This window comes from Grampus griseus, assembly GCF_964374135.1.
Source record: "Grampus griseus genome assembly, chromosome: 10".
Lineage (NCBI taxonomy): Eukaryota > Metazoa > Chordata > Mammalia > Artiodactyla > Delphinidae > Grampus > Grampus griseus.
This window is the reverse complement of record NC_139004.1, coordinates 101,470,459-101,487,664: the sequence shown is the minus strand read 5'-3', so window position 1 is coordinate 101,487,664 and position 17,206 is coordinate 101,470,459. Positions and strand designations below refer to the sequence as shown.

The window sequence follows — 17,206 nt, the reverse complement described above, 5'->3', positions numbered from 1 at the left end:
GCCCAGGTCTGTGCACAGCTGCCTGGAGCAGGGGAAGCTGGGTCTGCGGGGCCAGGCCAGGGACAGCCAGCGCCATCCCCTGAGCTCCGGGCTGGAGGCTCTGAGATGGGGCTTCCTCCTGGCTCAGCTTCTGGGGGTAGCATGGTGGGTGGATGGGTGGGGTCCCTGTCACGGTAGGTGCTGGGCTACCTGATAGGGCTGTGGCCGAAGGCCTCTTACATGTACCTTATCAGGGCTGGGGGGGGCCCTGCAGAGGGGTCCACAGGTGCCCTGGCAGGAAGTGGGAGCTCACAACCCTGATACAGCTGCCTGCTCACACCTCCCTGACAGTAGCCTCTGGTCATGGATGCTGGGCTCTTGGCCTCTGTGGTGGCAGCAGAATGGATGCAGGCTCTTGTTGGGGCTCCTTACAAGAGCCCAGTACTGGGTCTGTCACCCCTTCCTGCCAGGGGTCCTGCTAACATACAAGTGGTTTCTGTCCCTCCTCTGCTCAGTACCTGCTGTGGCTCCCACCTACTCAGAGTAGATACTGAAGTCCTGTCAGGGGCCTCAGGCCCTGCACAGCCTGACCCTGGGGCCTCCCGGGACTTCTCTTCACCCTTTTCTTGTCCCTTTCGGCTGTTGTAACAAAAATACATAGACTGGGTGGCTGAACAGCAGACGTTTATTTCCCATAGCCCTGGAGTCGGGAAGTCTAAGGTTGGTTGTCTGATGAGAGCCTGCTTCCTGGTAGAGCAGATGAGGCCACATCTCATCTGGGTTACATCAGAGGTGGAGCAAGCTCTCCAGCATCTCTTCTTAGAAGGGCACTAATCCCATCATGAGGCTTCCACCCTCAAGACCTAGTTTTCTCCCCAAAGCTCCATCTCCAGATACCATCCCACTGAGGATTAGGGTTTTAACGCATGAGTTTGGAGGTGGGAGCATAAACACTCAGTGCCTAGCAACCCTCTCCCTCCGCTGTGCTTAGCTGCACGGGCCTCCTGGCCCCTTCCAGTACTTTCCAGCCCCAGGGCCTTTGCACTTGCCACTGCCTCTTCCTGGAGTGCTCTTCCAGGTGTCCATGAAGTTCGCTTCTTCCTGCCATTTGCTCTCTGTTCAGGGTTACCTGCCTAGAGAGGCCTGCCCTGACCACCCCAGTCAAAGAGCACCCCACCTTCCTCTTACACTGCTTTAATTCCTCCCAGTAATACCTGGCATTGTAGCACATCGTTACTTGTTTAATTTTGTCTCCCCCGGTGGAATGTTAGAGCCATGAGTGGAGGGACCCCATCTGCCATCTTCTCTGCTCTGCACACAGTTGGTGCTCTGTAAACATTGGGTGAATTAATGAGGGAATGGGGGGCTCTCTGGCCACCCCTTTGCCAGTCATCCCCCCTCGTGCTAGTTCTCTGCCACCCCATGAGCACCCTACACTGTCATCCCCCTGTGTCCCACCCCTTTGCTCACACTCTTCCCAGTGAGCTCAGGCAGCACCGCTTCCAGGAATCCTTCACTGGGTCTTTGTGTCTTGCATGACCCTTCCTCCATCCCCACTCTGCAGCTCCCTGCCCCCACCTCTGAGGGAGCCCTAGGAGTTGTCTGGGTGTCTAGATATCTCTCTCCACAGCTGCGAGTCCATGTCTTGTTCAGTCCTGTGTCATTCACTCTGTAGACCCTTATTAGGTAGCAACTGTGGACAGGCCCTAATGGGCCGCTGGGAGGCAGGAACTGGCCAGTGTGGTCCACAGGCTGTGAGTGGGGGCTGCCCGGGTGGCATCTGGGATGGTTTCCTGGGGGAGGGGGCCCGTGTGTCCAGAGCTATGGCCCTTGCTGGGCGTCCGCTGTGTGCTAAGGCCGAGACTGCAGGCTCCCCCAGCCCCCAGGCCCCCGCCCTGGCGGCTCCTTCCATCCTGCTCTCGGTGGCAGGCACAGAACTCGCCCTTGCTGAGCACCTACTAGGTGCCCGGGCCCCGTCTGTGACTCCATCCGCCCACAAGCTGGGAGCTGGGCTCCTTCTCATTTTCAGCTGACCCGGTGAGAGGTGGCGGCGGGGACCAGGGCGGGGGGCTTCCGGGGGCTCCTCCCCGCCCAGCCCCCCCGAGCCTGCAGGGGGCGGGGCGTGGGGGGGCGGGGCTGTAATGAAGTCCACGTGTGCCCGGGCGGGCTTGCAGGCCTGGCGCCGGGGATGGTGCGTGCAGCCTCCAGGGTTTCCAAAATAGACACGCCCTGGCCCCGGCCCCGGCCCCGGCCCTGGCCCTGGCCCTATCACCCGCCCCCTTGCTACCAGAGGCCTCTCTGTGGTGTGGGTCTTGGAACCCTGGAGAGATGCTTCGTTCTCAGGAGCCCCGGGTTCTTTCCTCTGCCCCAGGCTTTCTCAAATGGATTTTGGGGTGTGGCTGTTGGTGAAGGCCGCCTGGGGGTGGGGCCCCTGACTGAGTGCCTCTCATCCCATCAGAGGCCCCGCCCATGCAAAGCCCAGAGCAGGGCAGGGACAGGCTGTGCTTCTTGGAGCTCGGGGTAAGGGAGATGTAGGAAGTTGGGAGAGGTGGGCCGGCAGGGTGAATTTAAATGGGACCCAGGAGTTGGCCCAGGCCGTGTAAGCAGAGGCTGGCTGCCGTCCACCACCCCCGTCCATCTTCCCTGCTTCTGCTCACCCAGTGTCCACCTGACACCCACCAGCGCATGTGCTCTGTGATTCAGGCGAGCGGCTCTCCGCCTTGTGCCTCATTTTCTCCATCTGGAAGCGGCAGAGAAGGCCCTGCTTCCTGGGGGTGTTTTGAGGATTAAATGAGCTAACTCATTCAAACTCGGCATGGGGCCTAGCACTGCCGAGTAATTAGAAATGTTAGCCGTCACTATTCACCATCTGTTCCTCGATCCACCCACTTAGTTTCTGCAGCAGATAGGTGCAGAGCACCCTCTCTGCACCAGGGGCCGTCCAGTGAACCGGGTGGGCACAGCCTCTCCCCTTTGGGGTCTGATGGGGGTGGAGGGCGGTAATGGATGAGCCCACAAAGATTGTCCGTGGTCACAGCCATGCACACGGAGTGGGGAGGGTGGCCAGGGGATGCCTGCTGGGTGGGGGTCAGGGACCCGACGAGCGTCCTTGGGGCAGTGAGGGCCTTAGAGCCTTCTGACTGCTGTTGTAGGGGGAGCCCTGGGGGTTCCCAAGGGATGAAGGGGCCCTCAGTGGGGAGGACTGGGGAGGTGGTAGCTCTGTCCTGCTTGCCCGTGGGGCTGGCTGAGAGGCGCGCCGTGGGGCGGAAATGACCCCCGGCCATGTTGCCATGGCAGCCCTGGGGCCTGGAGGAGGAGGTTTCCAGCCATTGCCCCAGGCCCGGCTGCAGCGGGGGTCCTGTCTTTGAGCCGGAGCTGTGCCAGGGATCCAGGCTGCCTCTGAGCATGTCCAGATGGAGCCTAATGGAAGCCACATGCCCGGCTCCCTGCCGGGGAGAAGGGCTCTGACGTCTGTCGTCCCTCAGGGGGCTTGTGAGGGCGCCTTCTACCACAGGGCTGGCACGATGGAGGGAGCTGGGGACCACCCCCCGCCCTCCTGGGCCACAAGGGTGGGAACCCGGGTCAGGGTCGCCCTCAGAAGATGCAGGTTCCAGCCCCTCTCCTGGAAAAGGGCTCCAGCAAAACCTGCAGGCCCCAGGACCCCGTGGCAGGAAAGGAGCCCCTTCCTCGGGGCCTCACATCACCGGATCCCGTGGGGCAGTGGTACTTGAACGGTTTGACGTTCCAGTTAATAGAGAAGCTTTAAAATTCAAATAACTGTATATTAATTGCAGACACCATATTGGCTTATGACCTGTGCCTGCACCATCGTAAGCCCTCTGAGATCACTGGCTCCTTTAATCATCACAGCCGCCCCCTTGGTGCACAGCAGAGGAATAGGGCCCCTTGCCCACGGACACACATGCAGGAAGCGGTGGATCCAGGTGCCCCTGCCGTTTCTTCATGTCTTCACCCCTGATAGTCATGTCTGGTGCCCGGTGTGTGCAGGGGCTGTGACAGACGCCAGATGGACCGGGTTGCCCCTGCCCTCGGGACATTATGGTTTAGTGGGGAAGAAAACGTGGTAGTCATAGGACGAGGACCGAGGAATGGGGTGGTTGTGCTCTGTGAGCCTGTCTGGGGGATCGGACTCCCCTGGGGATCAGGGAGGTCTTCCGGGGAAGTGCTGTTTGAGCACAAGGAGCTGCTGACTGGGTGAGAGGTGGGGAGCAGAGAGAAGAGAGTGCGTCAGGCAGAGGGCATAGCACGTGCAAAGGCCCTGCAGCTGGAGGGAAGAAGTTGGATTGAAAGGAGGCTGTGTAGCTGGTGTGAGAAGAGGCTGGGGAGTGGTCAGGGGCCAGGCCCAGGGCGATGGTGTTTACCCTCAGGATGAAGATCTGGGCCCTTCCCCAAGGGCAGTGGGGAGCCACTGCAGGTGTTAGGCAGGAACTGGCAGGATCTTACTTGTGTCATGCAGCACTTCCTCTGGGTGAAGGGAGGAGAGCACAGGAGAAGGCTCTCCCCACCTCACCCTGCAGCCCCAGGAGCCAGCCCTGGGCCTTCAGTGTCTGGGGGGTCTCCAGGGTCCCCCGGAATCACTGGGTTGTGGCTCCAGGGGGCAGAGGGAGACCCGCCCAGCCTCGCCCTATTCCCCAGAGGATCCCTGCAGCCCCTTCCCTCTCCTCTCCAGGCTCAGCTGTGGGAGACTTAAGCTTGTGTGTGTGTGTGGGGGGGGGGGGGGGGTCTGAGTGGTCCCTGGGGACCAGAGGGAGCCAGGCTGGGAGTCTGGACACCTGAGCTCATGTTCTGTGTGCCAGAATCAGCCACAGGAGCTCCTGGCTCCCAAAGCGGCCTGGGGAGGGGGCGCCCTGCGAGGAGAGCTTGCGGGCCAGCCGGCCCTTCCCCTCCTCACCCCCAGCCCACGGGCCTTGACCTGGGATGTCTGACTCTTCCAGGGCAGCGTAGGCTCTGCCGAGGGCAGCAGGGCCCGCAAACGAGGGGCCTGGGCTTCCCGCAGCCCCTGCTCACCCGTGGTGAGTCCCGGGCCGAAGCTCACACGTGCTCGTTGTGTGACCTGGGGCCTGGGCCGCGATGCCTCTGAGCCCCGGTTTCCTCACCGACCCCGCGTAGCCGGGGTTGGTCCCGCCTCTGTCTGCTGCTCTGCTAATGGTGCACGCCCCTGTCACCGGTCAGCTTCTTTCTGCAGAGCATCTTTGTAAGCACTAGAATTTTGTTGCAAACGTTTAGAAGCTGGAAGACTTCCCATAAATTCCAGCTTTCTGGCTTTTGTTGAAAATCGGCAGCTGCGGGCACACCAGGCCCATGTACCCTGGGCCATACACTGGGGGAGCTGAGAAGGGGCTGCCTGACTGTCAGACTTGCGGGGAGGTGGGGGGGCTCTAAAGGTGATAAAACCGAGGAGAGCGGGGTCCTCTGCTGGGGGCATCTGTCAGGCACTGAGTTTCACCCTGTGGCGACCTTGAGAGAGACTGTTTGGTCTGCTTTATGGAAGAGAAAATGGCACCCTGAGAGGGGAGGAGGCTTTTCTGGGGTCATAGTAGAGCTGGGCAGGGGGCCCTAGGCTCCCAGGGGAGGGGCTGGGCTCGTGGCTCCCATGGAGGACGTGGGGCAGGAGGGGGTCTGAGTGGCTTGTAGCTGGGCCCCCTGGCTTTGGCTGCCCCAGAGCTTACAGCTGCATTTCACAGCCGCTCCCCATAGAGAGGGTCTGGGGCCAAGGCTCGGCCTGTGGTGGGGTTCTTTAATTTTTAAAAACTGTGTTTCCTTCCTTCCTTCCTAGACAGCTTTATTGAGATATTGTTCATGTACCATAAAGCCCTCCCATTTAAAGTGTGCAGTTCAGTAGTTTTTGTCAGGGTCGTGAGAACATCGTCAGAATCTAATTCTAGGTCATTCTTGTCACCCTACTGCTATGCCGGTAGCAGCCACCTCCCACTCCCTCCTCCCAGCCCCCAGCAGCCTCCAGTCTACTCCCTGTCACTATGGATTTGCGTTTTCTGGACATTCCTGGACATGGAATCGTACAATATGTGGCCTTTGTGGACGGTCCTCCGTCGCCAAGCATAACGCTTTCAAAGCCCCCTGCACGTTGCAGCACGAATAAGTGCTTCATTCCTTTCCATGGCGGACATTCCAGTGTGTGGATGGGCCCCATTTTGTTTATTCATTCACCAGGTGGCAGACACTGTGTTTGCACCTTTGAGCTATTGCGAGCACCGCTGCTGTTAATATTCATGACATACTTTTGTGTGGACGTATGTTTTCATTTCTTTTGGGAATGTACCCAGGAGCAGAATTGCTGGGTCATCTGGGAACTCTGTGTGTGACCATAAGATGAAACACCGAACTGTAATCCTCAGCGGCTGCACCATGTTACATCCCCAGCCACGGCGCACAAGGGCTCCAGCTTCCCTACGTCTTCACCAACACTTGTCGTCTCTCGTTTTGAATGTAGCCGTCCTAGCGTGTGAAGTGTGAAGTGGTATCTCACTGAAGGTTTAATTTGCACTTCCCTGGCGGCTAATGATGTTGAGCATCTTTTCATGAGTTTACTTTAGAAAATTCTAGAAAACAGAATACACAAGTACGCATTCCATTGGCCATCAAAGTGATGACATCATTACTAAGTCACGTAGTGTGTGGAAGACTCCACTGTATGCTCATAGGAGAAAGGGTGTGAAGGAGGCAACCAGTGTTGCAGTGTTGTTCTGAAAATAATGTTGACCCCGTGGGTCCCCGATTAGGTCCCAGAGACCCTCAGGGCCTATAGGACCACACTTGGGAAACACAGGTCCTACGACGGCAAGCGTGCAGGTGTGTGCACTGTTTTTCTCACGTATAGCATATTGTGCACGCCTTTCTGTCCTGTGCTTTCCTCCGTGAACAGCCCCCCTTGGGACTCTCGCTGTCGGCACGTGGGGAGCTCCCTTTACCAGCCAGGGCTCCGCCGTGTGCACGTCCCAGCTGTTACTGACTGTCCTGGCAGACGGATGCTGCGTTGTGTCCATTGCTGGCAGTGAATGGCTTCCTGCTGCACCCGGTGTGGAATCTCTGGGTCTGTGTGCACATGCGTTCCTTTATTTTCTCTCTCTAAGCCATTTATCCAAGTGTAACCAGGAGAACCTATTAGATGCATGCAAATCAGTAATACATTTCACAAAGGAACACCCCGTGTGCTCGGCACTCAGATCATGAAACATCCCGAGACAACCCAGGTCCCCTCCTCCGTGCCCGTCCCGGGAACCGCTTCCCTGACTGTGACTGGCTCTCGGACTTTCGTACATGGGGCCACGCAGTCTGCTCTCGTGTGTGGCTTCTTGTGCTCAGCACAGCATTTCTAGGTCCACGTGCTCTGGGCTCCGTGGTTGGTCCTCTTCGTGGCTGAGAGCTGCCCCATGGTATGGTCAGACCCCAGTTTGGTGGCTCCTTCTCCTGCCAAGGGCTGTGGGGTTGTTTCCAGCCTGGACCGTTAGGAAGAGCGTTGCCGTGCACCTGCCGTACCAGTCTTTTGATGGTCGTCTGCCCACTTTCCTCTGGGGAGGTGCTGGCTGCCATGGGCTCCACTGCAGAGGCCACAGGAGGCCTACTTGAAACGCCGTACTTGCCAGCTCACCTCCATTGATGGTGTACCAGATTTTGCTCACACCTGCCGTGTATGGGAATGCCTGTTTCCCCAGGTTATTTATTCAACAAATATTTATTGAGTGCCTACCGCACAGTGGTAGGTGCCAGGGATACAGCCGTGATCAAAATGGTTGAAGTTGGTACCCCTCACGAGGCTTGTGTTCCGTGGGATCGGGGCAGGGGCAGGGGGCACACAGTCGTTCATTACGTAAAATCTGTGTTGCATGGTGAGAAGCGCTAGGGAGAAAACCGAGCAGGGGCAGCCAGATGTTCCCACCTTGGCTGGTGGGAGCTGTCTTGCAGGGGCGTTAGTTTGTGAGTGTGCCCTGCTCCCCCCCACGCCCCTGCCCCCGCCTTGGCTGTGGGCTCCCCAGCAAGTCTGGCCACACCCCCGCCAGCAGCACGTGGGCGTGGGGGGTGGTCTTTCTGCCCTCTCGCCAAACCCGCTCCTGTCCTTCCTGCCGGGGACACACCTCGGTCATGGAACGAATAGTCTCTTGCCTCAGTAGTGCGAGTCGCAGGCGACTGCAGAACGTCTGGGGCGCACAGTAGGCGTTTCTTGTTGATCCCAAGTCCACAGGTCAGCCGGGCTTGCTGCCCCAGGCTGGGAGTGGCTGGTCTGGGACAGCCTCTGCCAGGGCGGCTGCCTCTGCTCCACGAACTCGTTCCCATCGCAGAAACAGGGCTCAGAGTGAAAGATGAGACGCGCACAGGAACTCTTGGACCCAGGCTTAGAACTGACTCAGCCACTGCTTTCTCCACGTTGGGCTGCCTGCCTGTCAGGAGGCCAGCCCGGGGTCGAGGGCTCCTCTTTTTTTTTTTTTTTTTTTTTTGCGGTACGCGGGCCTCTCACTGTCGTGGCCCCTCCCGTTGCGGAGCACAGGCTCCGGACGCGCAGGCTCAGCGGCCATGGCTCACGGGCCCAGCCGCTCCGCGGCATGTGGGATCTTCCTGGACTGGGGCACGAACCCGTGTCCCCTGCATCGGCAGGCGGACTCTCAACCACTGCGCCACCAGGGAAGCCCCGAGGGCTCCTCTTGATGGGCATCGCCGGGGACGTGGGAAAGGCAGGGAGGAGGATGGGGGGGACAGACAGTGAAGCTACCCCCGGCCCCGGCCGGTGCTCCTCGTGCCTCATCTCAGTCCCCACACGACCTTACCACGAGTCCCTTCCCCTTCCCAGGGGAACATGGGCCCACAGGCCAGCAGCGAGTGAGTGTGGGCCCAGCTCTGGATCCAGGTCCTTCGGTGCTTCAGGCGTCTCTGGCCTGGTCCAAGGCTCGCCCAGGGTGAGGCTGCTCTGCCCCTCACTCTCTGTGAGACTTTTAGGCAAATCACTTCACTGCCCCGGGCCTCAGTTTTCTCATCTGTAGAGTGGGCTTACCGAGGGCTCCCTCCTAGAGCGTGTTCTCACTGGGAGAAAGCTGGTGTCGGGCCTCAGGTGCTGGGGTCTGCCGCGTAGCAGGGCTCCACTTACACTGGTGTCCTGGTCGCTGAGGTTTCAGCCCTGGGGGCTGTGCCAGGAGGGCGGCGGCCTCTGAGCTCCGGCTTGCTTCCCATTCACATGCCGAGCGGCTCTCCCGAGGCTGAGCCAAGCCGCCCCACCCCAGCCTCCTGCACCCTGAGCCTTCCGGAATCCCGGGTGCCTCCGTGAACTGGAGGTCAGAAGTCTGGGCTGTGACCTTCCCTGGGGGAGGGTCAACGTCGTCTGCCTGACAGCACCTCGTCCGCGCCGGGCCAGGGGCTGTGTGGCCTCGGGGTCCCTTGTCCTGCAGCAAATGGAGCTTTTAGGAGGAACTTCCGTCTAGCCGAGGTCAGCTTTGCGTGGACTGGGGCTCTGCTGGGCCCTCCTTGTGTACTCCGGGGTCTCCATACAGGGAAAGCGGGCTTGGGGCCGAGAAGTGCTGGGGATGAACCAGCTTGGTCCTCAGAGGGTGAATCCGTGGGTGTGAACTCTGCCTCTGCTGCCCTGGCTGTGTGACCTCAGGTGATGGACTCACGCTCTCTGAGCCTCAGCGTCTGCAAGATGGAAGAGTAATCTCTGTCCCCCCAGGATTACTGACAGGGGTAGGGAGAGGACGTCAGCTGGCTCAGAGCAGCTGCTGTGACTGTGAGCCCCTTCCTTTCCCTGCCCGAGGGCCCTGCACTCTGGGTGGTGGGGCATGGATTTGTTTTCGCTTAAGTGAACAGATGTGGGTCTTTTCTGGTGGCCAGGAGTTGTCCCGCTGTTGAAAAGGCAAAGGGGCCAGGTCTCGTGTGGTGGGGTTGAGGGTGTTCAACTGCTCGCTGGCTGCTCCCACCCCTGCTCCCACCCCTCCGGTCACTCCTTCTGCCTCCAGGTGTGCAGGGGGTGCTGCCCCTCCACTATTCCGTCCCTGCCCTGCGCCTTTGTTCCAGCGTCTGCCCACGGAGTCAGCCCCCTCCTGAGGTCTCGCCTTCAGCGGCACAGCCTAGCTGCGGGGCTGACGTCCCAGAAATGGGGAGGGTCTCCTCCTTCACCCTCGCAGGGGCAGCGTTTATCACGTGGCTGTGGGCATCCCCGGACGTGAATCGATCGGTGCGTCAAAGCCTCGTGACACCCATGTGCGGGGGGACGGTCATTATGCCCATTTCAGAGCTGAGGTGACTGAGGCACAGGGAGGTAACTGAGGGCAGTGAAGCAGATGTTTGTCGACCACTGACGCTCGGCCTTTGCCCCAGCACCTCCCAGGCTTTGCCCAGCTGCCTGGCACGAGTAGGTATTTTCCTGTTGTCAGCAGATCGAGGCTCCAGGGCTGCCCTGTGTCCCCAGCCCAGGAAGCGCAAAACAGGGCCCAGGGCAGGGCTGGCAGGCCCCCAGCCCCAGAGGCTGAGATTCTGGGGTTCTCTGGGGTCCATATGGTGGAGGGAAGGGGGAGCAGAACGAGCCAGTCTGGCTGGGGGAAGCCTGCCTGCCTGGGCCCAGTGCTCCCAGAAGCTGACGGGGTGGGCGGGGCGAGAAGGAGACAAGCTGTCTTGTCTCCCTTCCAGCCCCCCACTCCCTGCCCCACTTGAGTTCTCATTCATGACAGTTCATGGGCCCCGTGCTCTGGGCCAGACTGTATCGGGTGCTGGGAATGCAGTGGGCACCAGAAGGGTGGAGACCTCCCCGCCCAGCACGCTCCTGCCCGGGGTGGGGGTGCCTGCTGTGACGCGCAGGCCTGGGACGGACGCGATGAGGGAGCAAAGCCAGGTGCCCCCGGTGAGGCAGTTGGTGGAGGGGAGCCGCTGGTCGTGGGGATGAGGATGCAGCTGCAGCCGCTCCCTGGCTCCAGTTGTCGCCCTGGAGTTGGGGGCCCAGCGTGGCCCATCACTTTAAGTTTTTCGAAAGAAGCCTAGGATCTGGAATTTTATATAAAATCTCCCCGTTTGTAAATGTTGGCAACTAATTCACATATATCAAAGCCTCAGTAAAGCATGAAGTGGGCACCGGTTTGCTGCCAGTTTAGACTCACGGAGTGCCAGCTGCTTCTCGTTATACGTCTGGGTCGCAGAGGCCCAGAGGCAGGCAGGGGGTTGGCAGAGACTCACAGCGAGCTCCGAGGGTGGGGTCCCCGAAGTTCCGACTCCCAGGCCAGTGTGCTCCCCCCCCAGACCTCCCTGCCCAGCAGAGTCGAAGCCCAGGAAACAGGTGGCACAGGCTGAAAGCCCCTGGAGAGAGTCACAGAGGGGACTGCAGGGTGAGGGCACAGCAGCAGTGGGAGCTGTCTCCCCAGGCCCGGAGGGGAGCTGTGGCCTTACATAGAGGTGGCCATGCCTGAGTGGGCGCCAGGCTCCATCAGCAGTGGGCGGGGTGGAAGGTGAATCTGGGACGGCAGGTTTGGTGGCTGCGGAGGCACCGGGATCTACAGGACTCCACCTCCCAGGCCCAGGTGCGGCAGCGTGCTTCCTGAGATGGGTGGCTTATGGTCAGTCCCATCCTGGAAGTGTCGGAGCCACTCGCTGACCCCCAGGGGAGGGGAGGTGCCTTAGGAAGAGGTCCGGGCCGGAGGCGGAAAATGATCGGCCAGGCTTCTGTTTTTCCCCCCCTGGGTTGGCCTCACTTGGCAGGTGGGCAGCGGGAGGGTGGTGGGTGATCACCTGGGAAGGTCTCGCTATTCCTTGTCTGCCACTGCATGGCCCCTGAAGCCCGGATGCAGGAACAGAGAGGCCGAGGGTGTTGCCCGAGATGGCTCAGCCAGTGGGAAGCAGAGCAGGTTCTGGCTTCCTAGCTCTGCTTCCACCTACACCCAGTTTAGGGTCTTCAGTGTGGGGGGGTCTCCTGGGCCCCTTGATTGGGGCTCATTGCTTCACTTTGAATATTCACCAGCCACTCTGCAGGCTGCAGGGGGAGTGGGACAAAGGATGGAGATATTTGGGGTGGGGAGGGGAAGAGGTCTGGTCAAGGTCTAGTTGGGGCTGTGGCCCAGGTATGTGGCTTAAGAGAAATGGAAAGTTGCTGCGTGGGGTCCCTGGGAATTTGGGCTAGAAGAGCCCCAACCTGGCCGCATGGCATCCCACTTGGGAACGCTAGGAGCCTGAGGTCACAGACTTGCCGCCCCCAGACCCCTGGCCAGTACAGCCCTCCCACCCAACCCCCCGCCTCATCTGATGCCTGACCCCAGTGAGCCCACTGCCTGTTCCCCAGGCAGGATTTCCATGTTGCCACCGCCCGGCCCAGTGATACCACCTGGGGCTTCGCAGGAAGCCACACTGGTGACCTGCTTCCTGTTTGCCTCTAAGAGGAGAAAAAAAACACGTCCAGTTTCTTTTTTTTTTTTTTGCAGTACGTGGGCCTCTCACTGTTGTGGCCTCTTCCGTTGCGGAGCACAGGTACCGGACGCGCAGGCTCAGCGGCCATGGCTCATGGGCCCAGCCGCTCCGCGGCATGTGGGATCCTCCCGGACCGGGGCACGAACCCATGTCCCCTGCATTGGCAGGAGGACTCTCAACCACTGCGCCACCAGGGAAGCCCGATGTCCAGTTTTTTATGTGATATTTTCAACTTTTGTATTTTTTTAACCAATCACTTTCATTAAGGTGGGAAATAAGATTATGTTTACATTTCTCTTATAGTAAATACTGGCCCGGGAAAACCAAAATTGCCTTAAAGTTAAACATCATCTCTTATTAAACTGTGTGCATGTACGATGCACTGGTAATTAAATTAAACTATCTGGAAAGAACAGTTAAATAGAATTAAGTCATTTACAAGATTCATGTATGAAACAAAGCGCCATCCCAAGAAGCGAAATGCCATCAGACTCTGGTTTGAGCCGTAGCATAGTCGGGGGTGGCCGCGGTTTCTTCAACTAATAATGAAAGGGAGGAAATTCGCAGTTCTTTTTGAGGAGGAACAGAATGCGTCCCAAGTGTCTTGGTGAAGTTCTGGAAGTCCACACGTTTGGTTTGTGTGAAGTGTGAGTTACATTGGAAGGCTGTGCTGGGTGGGGCTGGGGGTCTGCGGAGGCCTGGGGAGCACAGCAGGGGGTGGACATGACTGGCGGTGGAGTGAGCCTGGCGGAGGGAGGGACAGCTCTCCTTTTAGGTGAAGGCCTGCCTGATGGGCATCCAGCCTCGGTCACACGCTCTGTGCTAGAAGGATGCTTGCAATGGTGTGATTCTAGACTGATCTCCCGGTGACTCGTTCATTCTTAGGATGTGAGCTGTCCACTCCTGTGTCCAAGTACTTGAATCTCTTTATTCTGTCCTTGTGCTGGGGAAGTTATTTTCTAAGAAAATGAGGCTGGTCCCATTCAGTTTTTCAGCATTTGCCTGCGGGTTCCATGTGGCCGGTGACTCTTTCTGGAGTGCATCCTCTAACCCAGATGCCAGGGCCGCATAGTCCTCTTGAACAGAGCTGAGCTTGTCGCAAGTCTTGGCGCTGCTCCGCATCAGGGCAGCCTGTTTGTGTACAAGCGGCTTTTCTCATTGATAGTGAAAGTACCAACAGACGTAGCCCATTAAAATGCCCATGACAGACGCACACCCCCTGCTCCCTGGGAGGCCATGGAGGGAGGGTAGGGCCTGTGCATGGGTGATCCAACCCTCACCACCCCACCTCCCAAAGCTTCCCGGGGACCAGCCTGAAGCCAAGCACCGTGGGGCCTCAGGGCTCCTCCACATGAGCAAAGCCCGCCGTCGAGTCCTCTCGTAACTGCGGCTTCACCAGCCGCAGCGCACCAGCATCCCAGAGTCCCACCTGGGACCCCAGCCGCCACCTGGCAGCTGGGACAGACCCTCTAAGGGCAGGGGGCTCAGGGAAGAAGTCTCAGCCCCGTAACGGTCCAGTGCTTGCTCTTCTTTCTCTGTGGTTTGAGATACAGCGTGTGCGCGGGCATGTGCGCACGTGTGCGTGATGGAAACATTTCAGCCTTGACACGGTGTGTCGCAACGGAGAAATAAAGACATCTCCTGTATTACTGCATACTGTGATCCTACACCTGCCACAGTTGCCAGTTCCCTTGTGCCATGTTTGTATTCTCCACTTGCCCGCAAAGTGTAACGTATAGCCCGTTTAGTAAAGTAATATTTTATCAGGGGTGGTGAGATCTTTTTTGGTTCCTATTTGGTTGTTTTTTTCTCTTGAATTTCCTTCTATTGGAAAGTATTTATTAAAGTATACTATAGATACTCTTGAATATCTTTCAATCTAGATTAATATAACAGTCCTCCCTTAAATTTTTTTTTATATCTGATTATGTAGTTTTATAAAGTATTATGTATGTAAAGCACACGCTTCTTCCTAAAATAGCTCAGTGGGTTCCAGGCAGCTCCACTCAGTCAAGATACAAAACATCTCAAGCACTCCAGAATTTTCCTGGTGTCCCTTCTCAGCCAATTCTACTCTCCCTCCCCCCACTGCCCCCCACCCCTCACGGAAACCACGAGGCTGACTTTTATCACCATCAGTGACTCCTGCCTATTCTTGAATTTATTTTGTGTAGTGGGAACCATATGGTGTGATTTTGCTTGCGTTTAACTTCCTTAGCTAAAGATCCTGTGTTTGAGACTCATCCAGACTTTTGCGTGTAGCAGTAATTCACTTAAAAACGTTGCTCTTCATTTTTCCATTGTAGGAATAAATCATGGTTTATTGATCTGTCCTAGTGTGGCTGGAGGTTTGGTCTGTTTCCAGTGTGGGGCTGTGACTAATACAGGGGCTGTGGACACCCTGTGTGAATTTGTCGGGTATTTACCGGGAGTGGAATTGCCGTATTGGAGGGTTTGGCGGCTTTAGCTGACGCTGCCAAACGGTGTTCCGAAGCCTCACCAGTTTCCGTCCCCGCCAGCCACGAGTGGAAGTCTTTGCCGACACTGGATGTGGTCTCTTTTTCACTGTCGCCAACCTGATGGCTGTGCCGTGGGATCTCACTGTGGTTTTAATTTTCATTCCCTCATAACTTACTACGTTGAACACGCTCTCACGTTACTGTTGGGATTCTGTCGTTCTTTGCCCGTTTCTAAATCAGGTTCCTTTGTCCTGCCGATTTCTAGGAGTTCTTGATAGATTCTGAGGATGCGTCTTTTGTTGGATCACAAGTGCCTTGTCTCGCTCTCTGACGTTTCTTTCCACTCTCGTGAGGACGTTTCCTGATGAGCACCTTGCACATGCTGTCTTCTGAGGAACGCAGATTCCGAGGTTTAAGGAAATACAATTTACTGATCTTTACTTTTCTGTTATTGTATTTTGTGTCCTTTTCAAGAAATCTTTGTCTACCCCAGAGTCATGAAGATATTTTCCTGTGTTACAGTCTAGACATTTTAACTTGTTTCACCTTTCGCATTAGATCACATTTAGGTTTGTTTCTCTGGACGGTGTGAGTAGGAGTCAGAACCCATTCTTTTTTCAGGTGGATGTTCAATTGCCCCCATGCTGGGTGTGGTAAAGACCTTCTTCCCCCACTGCACTGTAATCTTAGTCAGGAACCGAGGGCAGATGAGTAGGTCTTTTCTGGCCTCTCTGTTCTGTTCTGTTGTCAAGCTGTCTTTGCACACTGCCTCGATTTACTGGAGTCCTCCAGTCATTTTTGATATCTGGTCATGTGGCTGCCCCTGGCTGGGGCACGTGATCTGGGCTGCTGCCTGCTCACCTGTAAAACCGTCGTGGGGATAGGACCCTCTTCCTAGAGCTGGAGGGAAGGTGCCGTGGCTGCAGGTTGGGGCCCGCCAGGCGGCTCGGCCAGGCCAGAGGTCCAGCTAGTCAGCCAGGGTGGCCCAGCGCCTCCCAGGCCGGGCTGGGGTGGTGAGCAGGTGGGCGGGGTGCTGACCTGGGCGGGGGGAGGGAGCCAGTCAACACCCCTACGAGGAAACTAGGCTGGGGGAGGTGCTGCAAAGGGCAGGGGGGGCTGGGGGCTGTCCTGTCCCGGGTGATGGATGAAGGCATCTCTAAGGGGCTAGGTTGGGTGGGCCCAGCAGGTGGGCTCAGCCCAGCAGCTCCTGCTGGCTCTCAGCCGTTGTGTCTGGGGTCCTGGGGCAGGAAGGCAACGCTCAGGATCCTTCTTGTTTGTCCATCTTCTAGTCATTGTAAAAGGACTCCCGGCACCACCAGGGCCTGCGGGTGACAACCCTGCCGCCCCCCCCGCCACTGCAGTACAGAACATCAGAGCTGCAGCATTCCCTGGGGTGTTTGTTCAGGCCCCGCAAACATCCTGTCCAAACAGGGTGCTGGTGGAGGTGGCCGCTCATCACCCCGCAGGTGTAGTGTTTTTTGCAGCATTTCCGAAGCCACCATTCTTTCGGGCTCTGATGTCCGGGAGAGGGGACTGTCTAGAGGGGTCATGACCTCCAGGTCGGATTGTTCTGGGCACCCACTGCCTGTGATCAAAGGAGGTTAGATTCCCTGGAATCTCAGGATCTTTTTATGACAGCATGTTTCTTGAATAGGTGATACCTGCCCACGGGAAGGAAAACACATAAAAGATACAAAAGAGGTAAACAGTGGATGTCAGCTTGCTCCCTCCCTCCCCAGGGCCCGGTCCCTCCCTGAGACAGCCGCTGCTACCCGTTTCTGGGACCTCCTTCCAGAAATCCTCCGCGTGTGTCCACGTGTTACTTTAAAAAAGACCAACGGTGACTTGCTATACATACTGTTCAGCATTGAGCCTGTCTTCTTCATTCTTTGTGATATATTTGGAAACTGTTCCACAGAAGTGAGTGGAGATCTAACACGTTCTTTTTAACACTTGCGTGAGATTGGGCGGATGTAACACCAATCGTTTCATCACTGCCCTGTCGATGGGGCTTGGTTGTTTCTGGATCTTCGCTGTCACAAATTCGGACGCAGCCAGGATCCGTGACTTACGTGTTTGTGCCCACGGCACGTCTGTCAGCCATTAGATTTCTAGAAGGGGAAGCGCTGGGTCACTTTTTTGTGCTTACACTTCAATGCATTATTTTCTCTTTATTGTGGTAAAATACACATAACATAGATTTGGCCATTTTAACTATTTTTAAGTGTACTGATTCGTGGCGTTAAGAACATTCACGCTGTTGTGCAGCCATCACCACCATCATCTCCAGAACTTTCTCATCTTCCCAAAAGTGAAGCTCTGTCCCCTTTAAACACTAACTCCCCATCCCCCGTCCC

At 57.4% G+C, this 17,206-nt stretch overlaps 1 protein-coding gene across 2 annotated transcripts in view; it reads left to right on the top strand.

Moving 5' to 3' along the window:
* FBLN2 (fibulin 2) overlaps positions 1–17,206 on the top strand; it is a 74,646-nt gene that overhangs the window by 26,098 nt on the left and 31,342 nt on the right. The gene's annotated exons all lie outside the window — the stretch shown is intronic.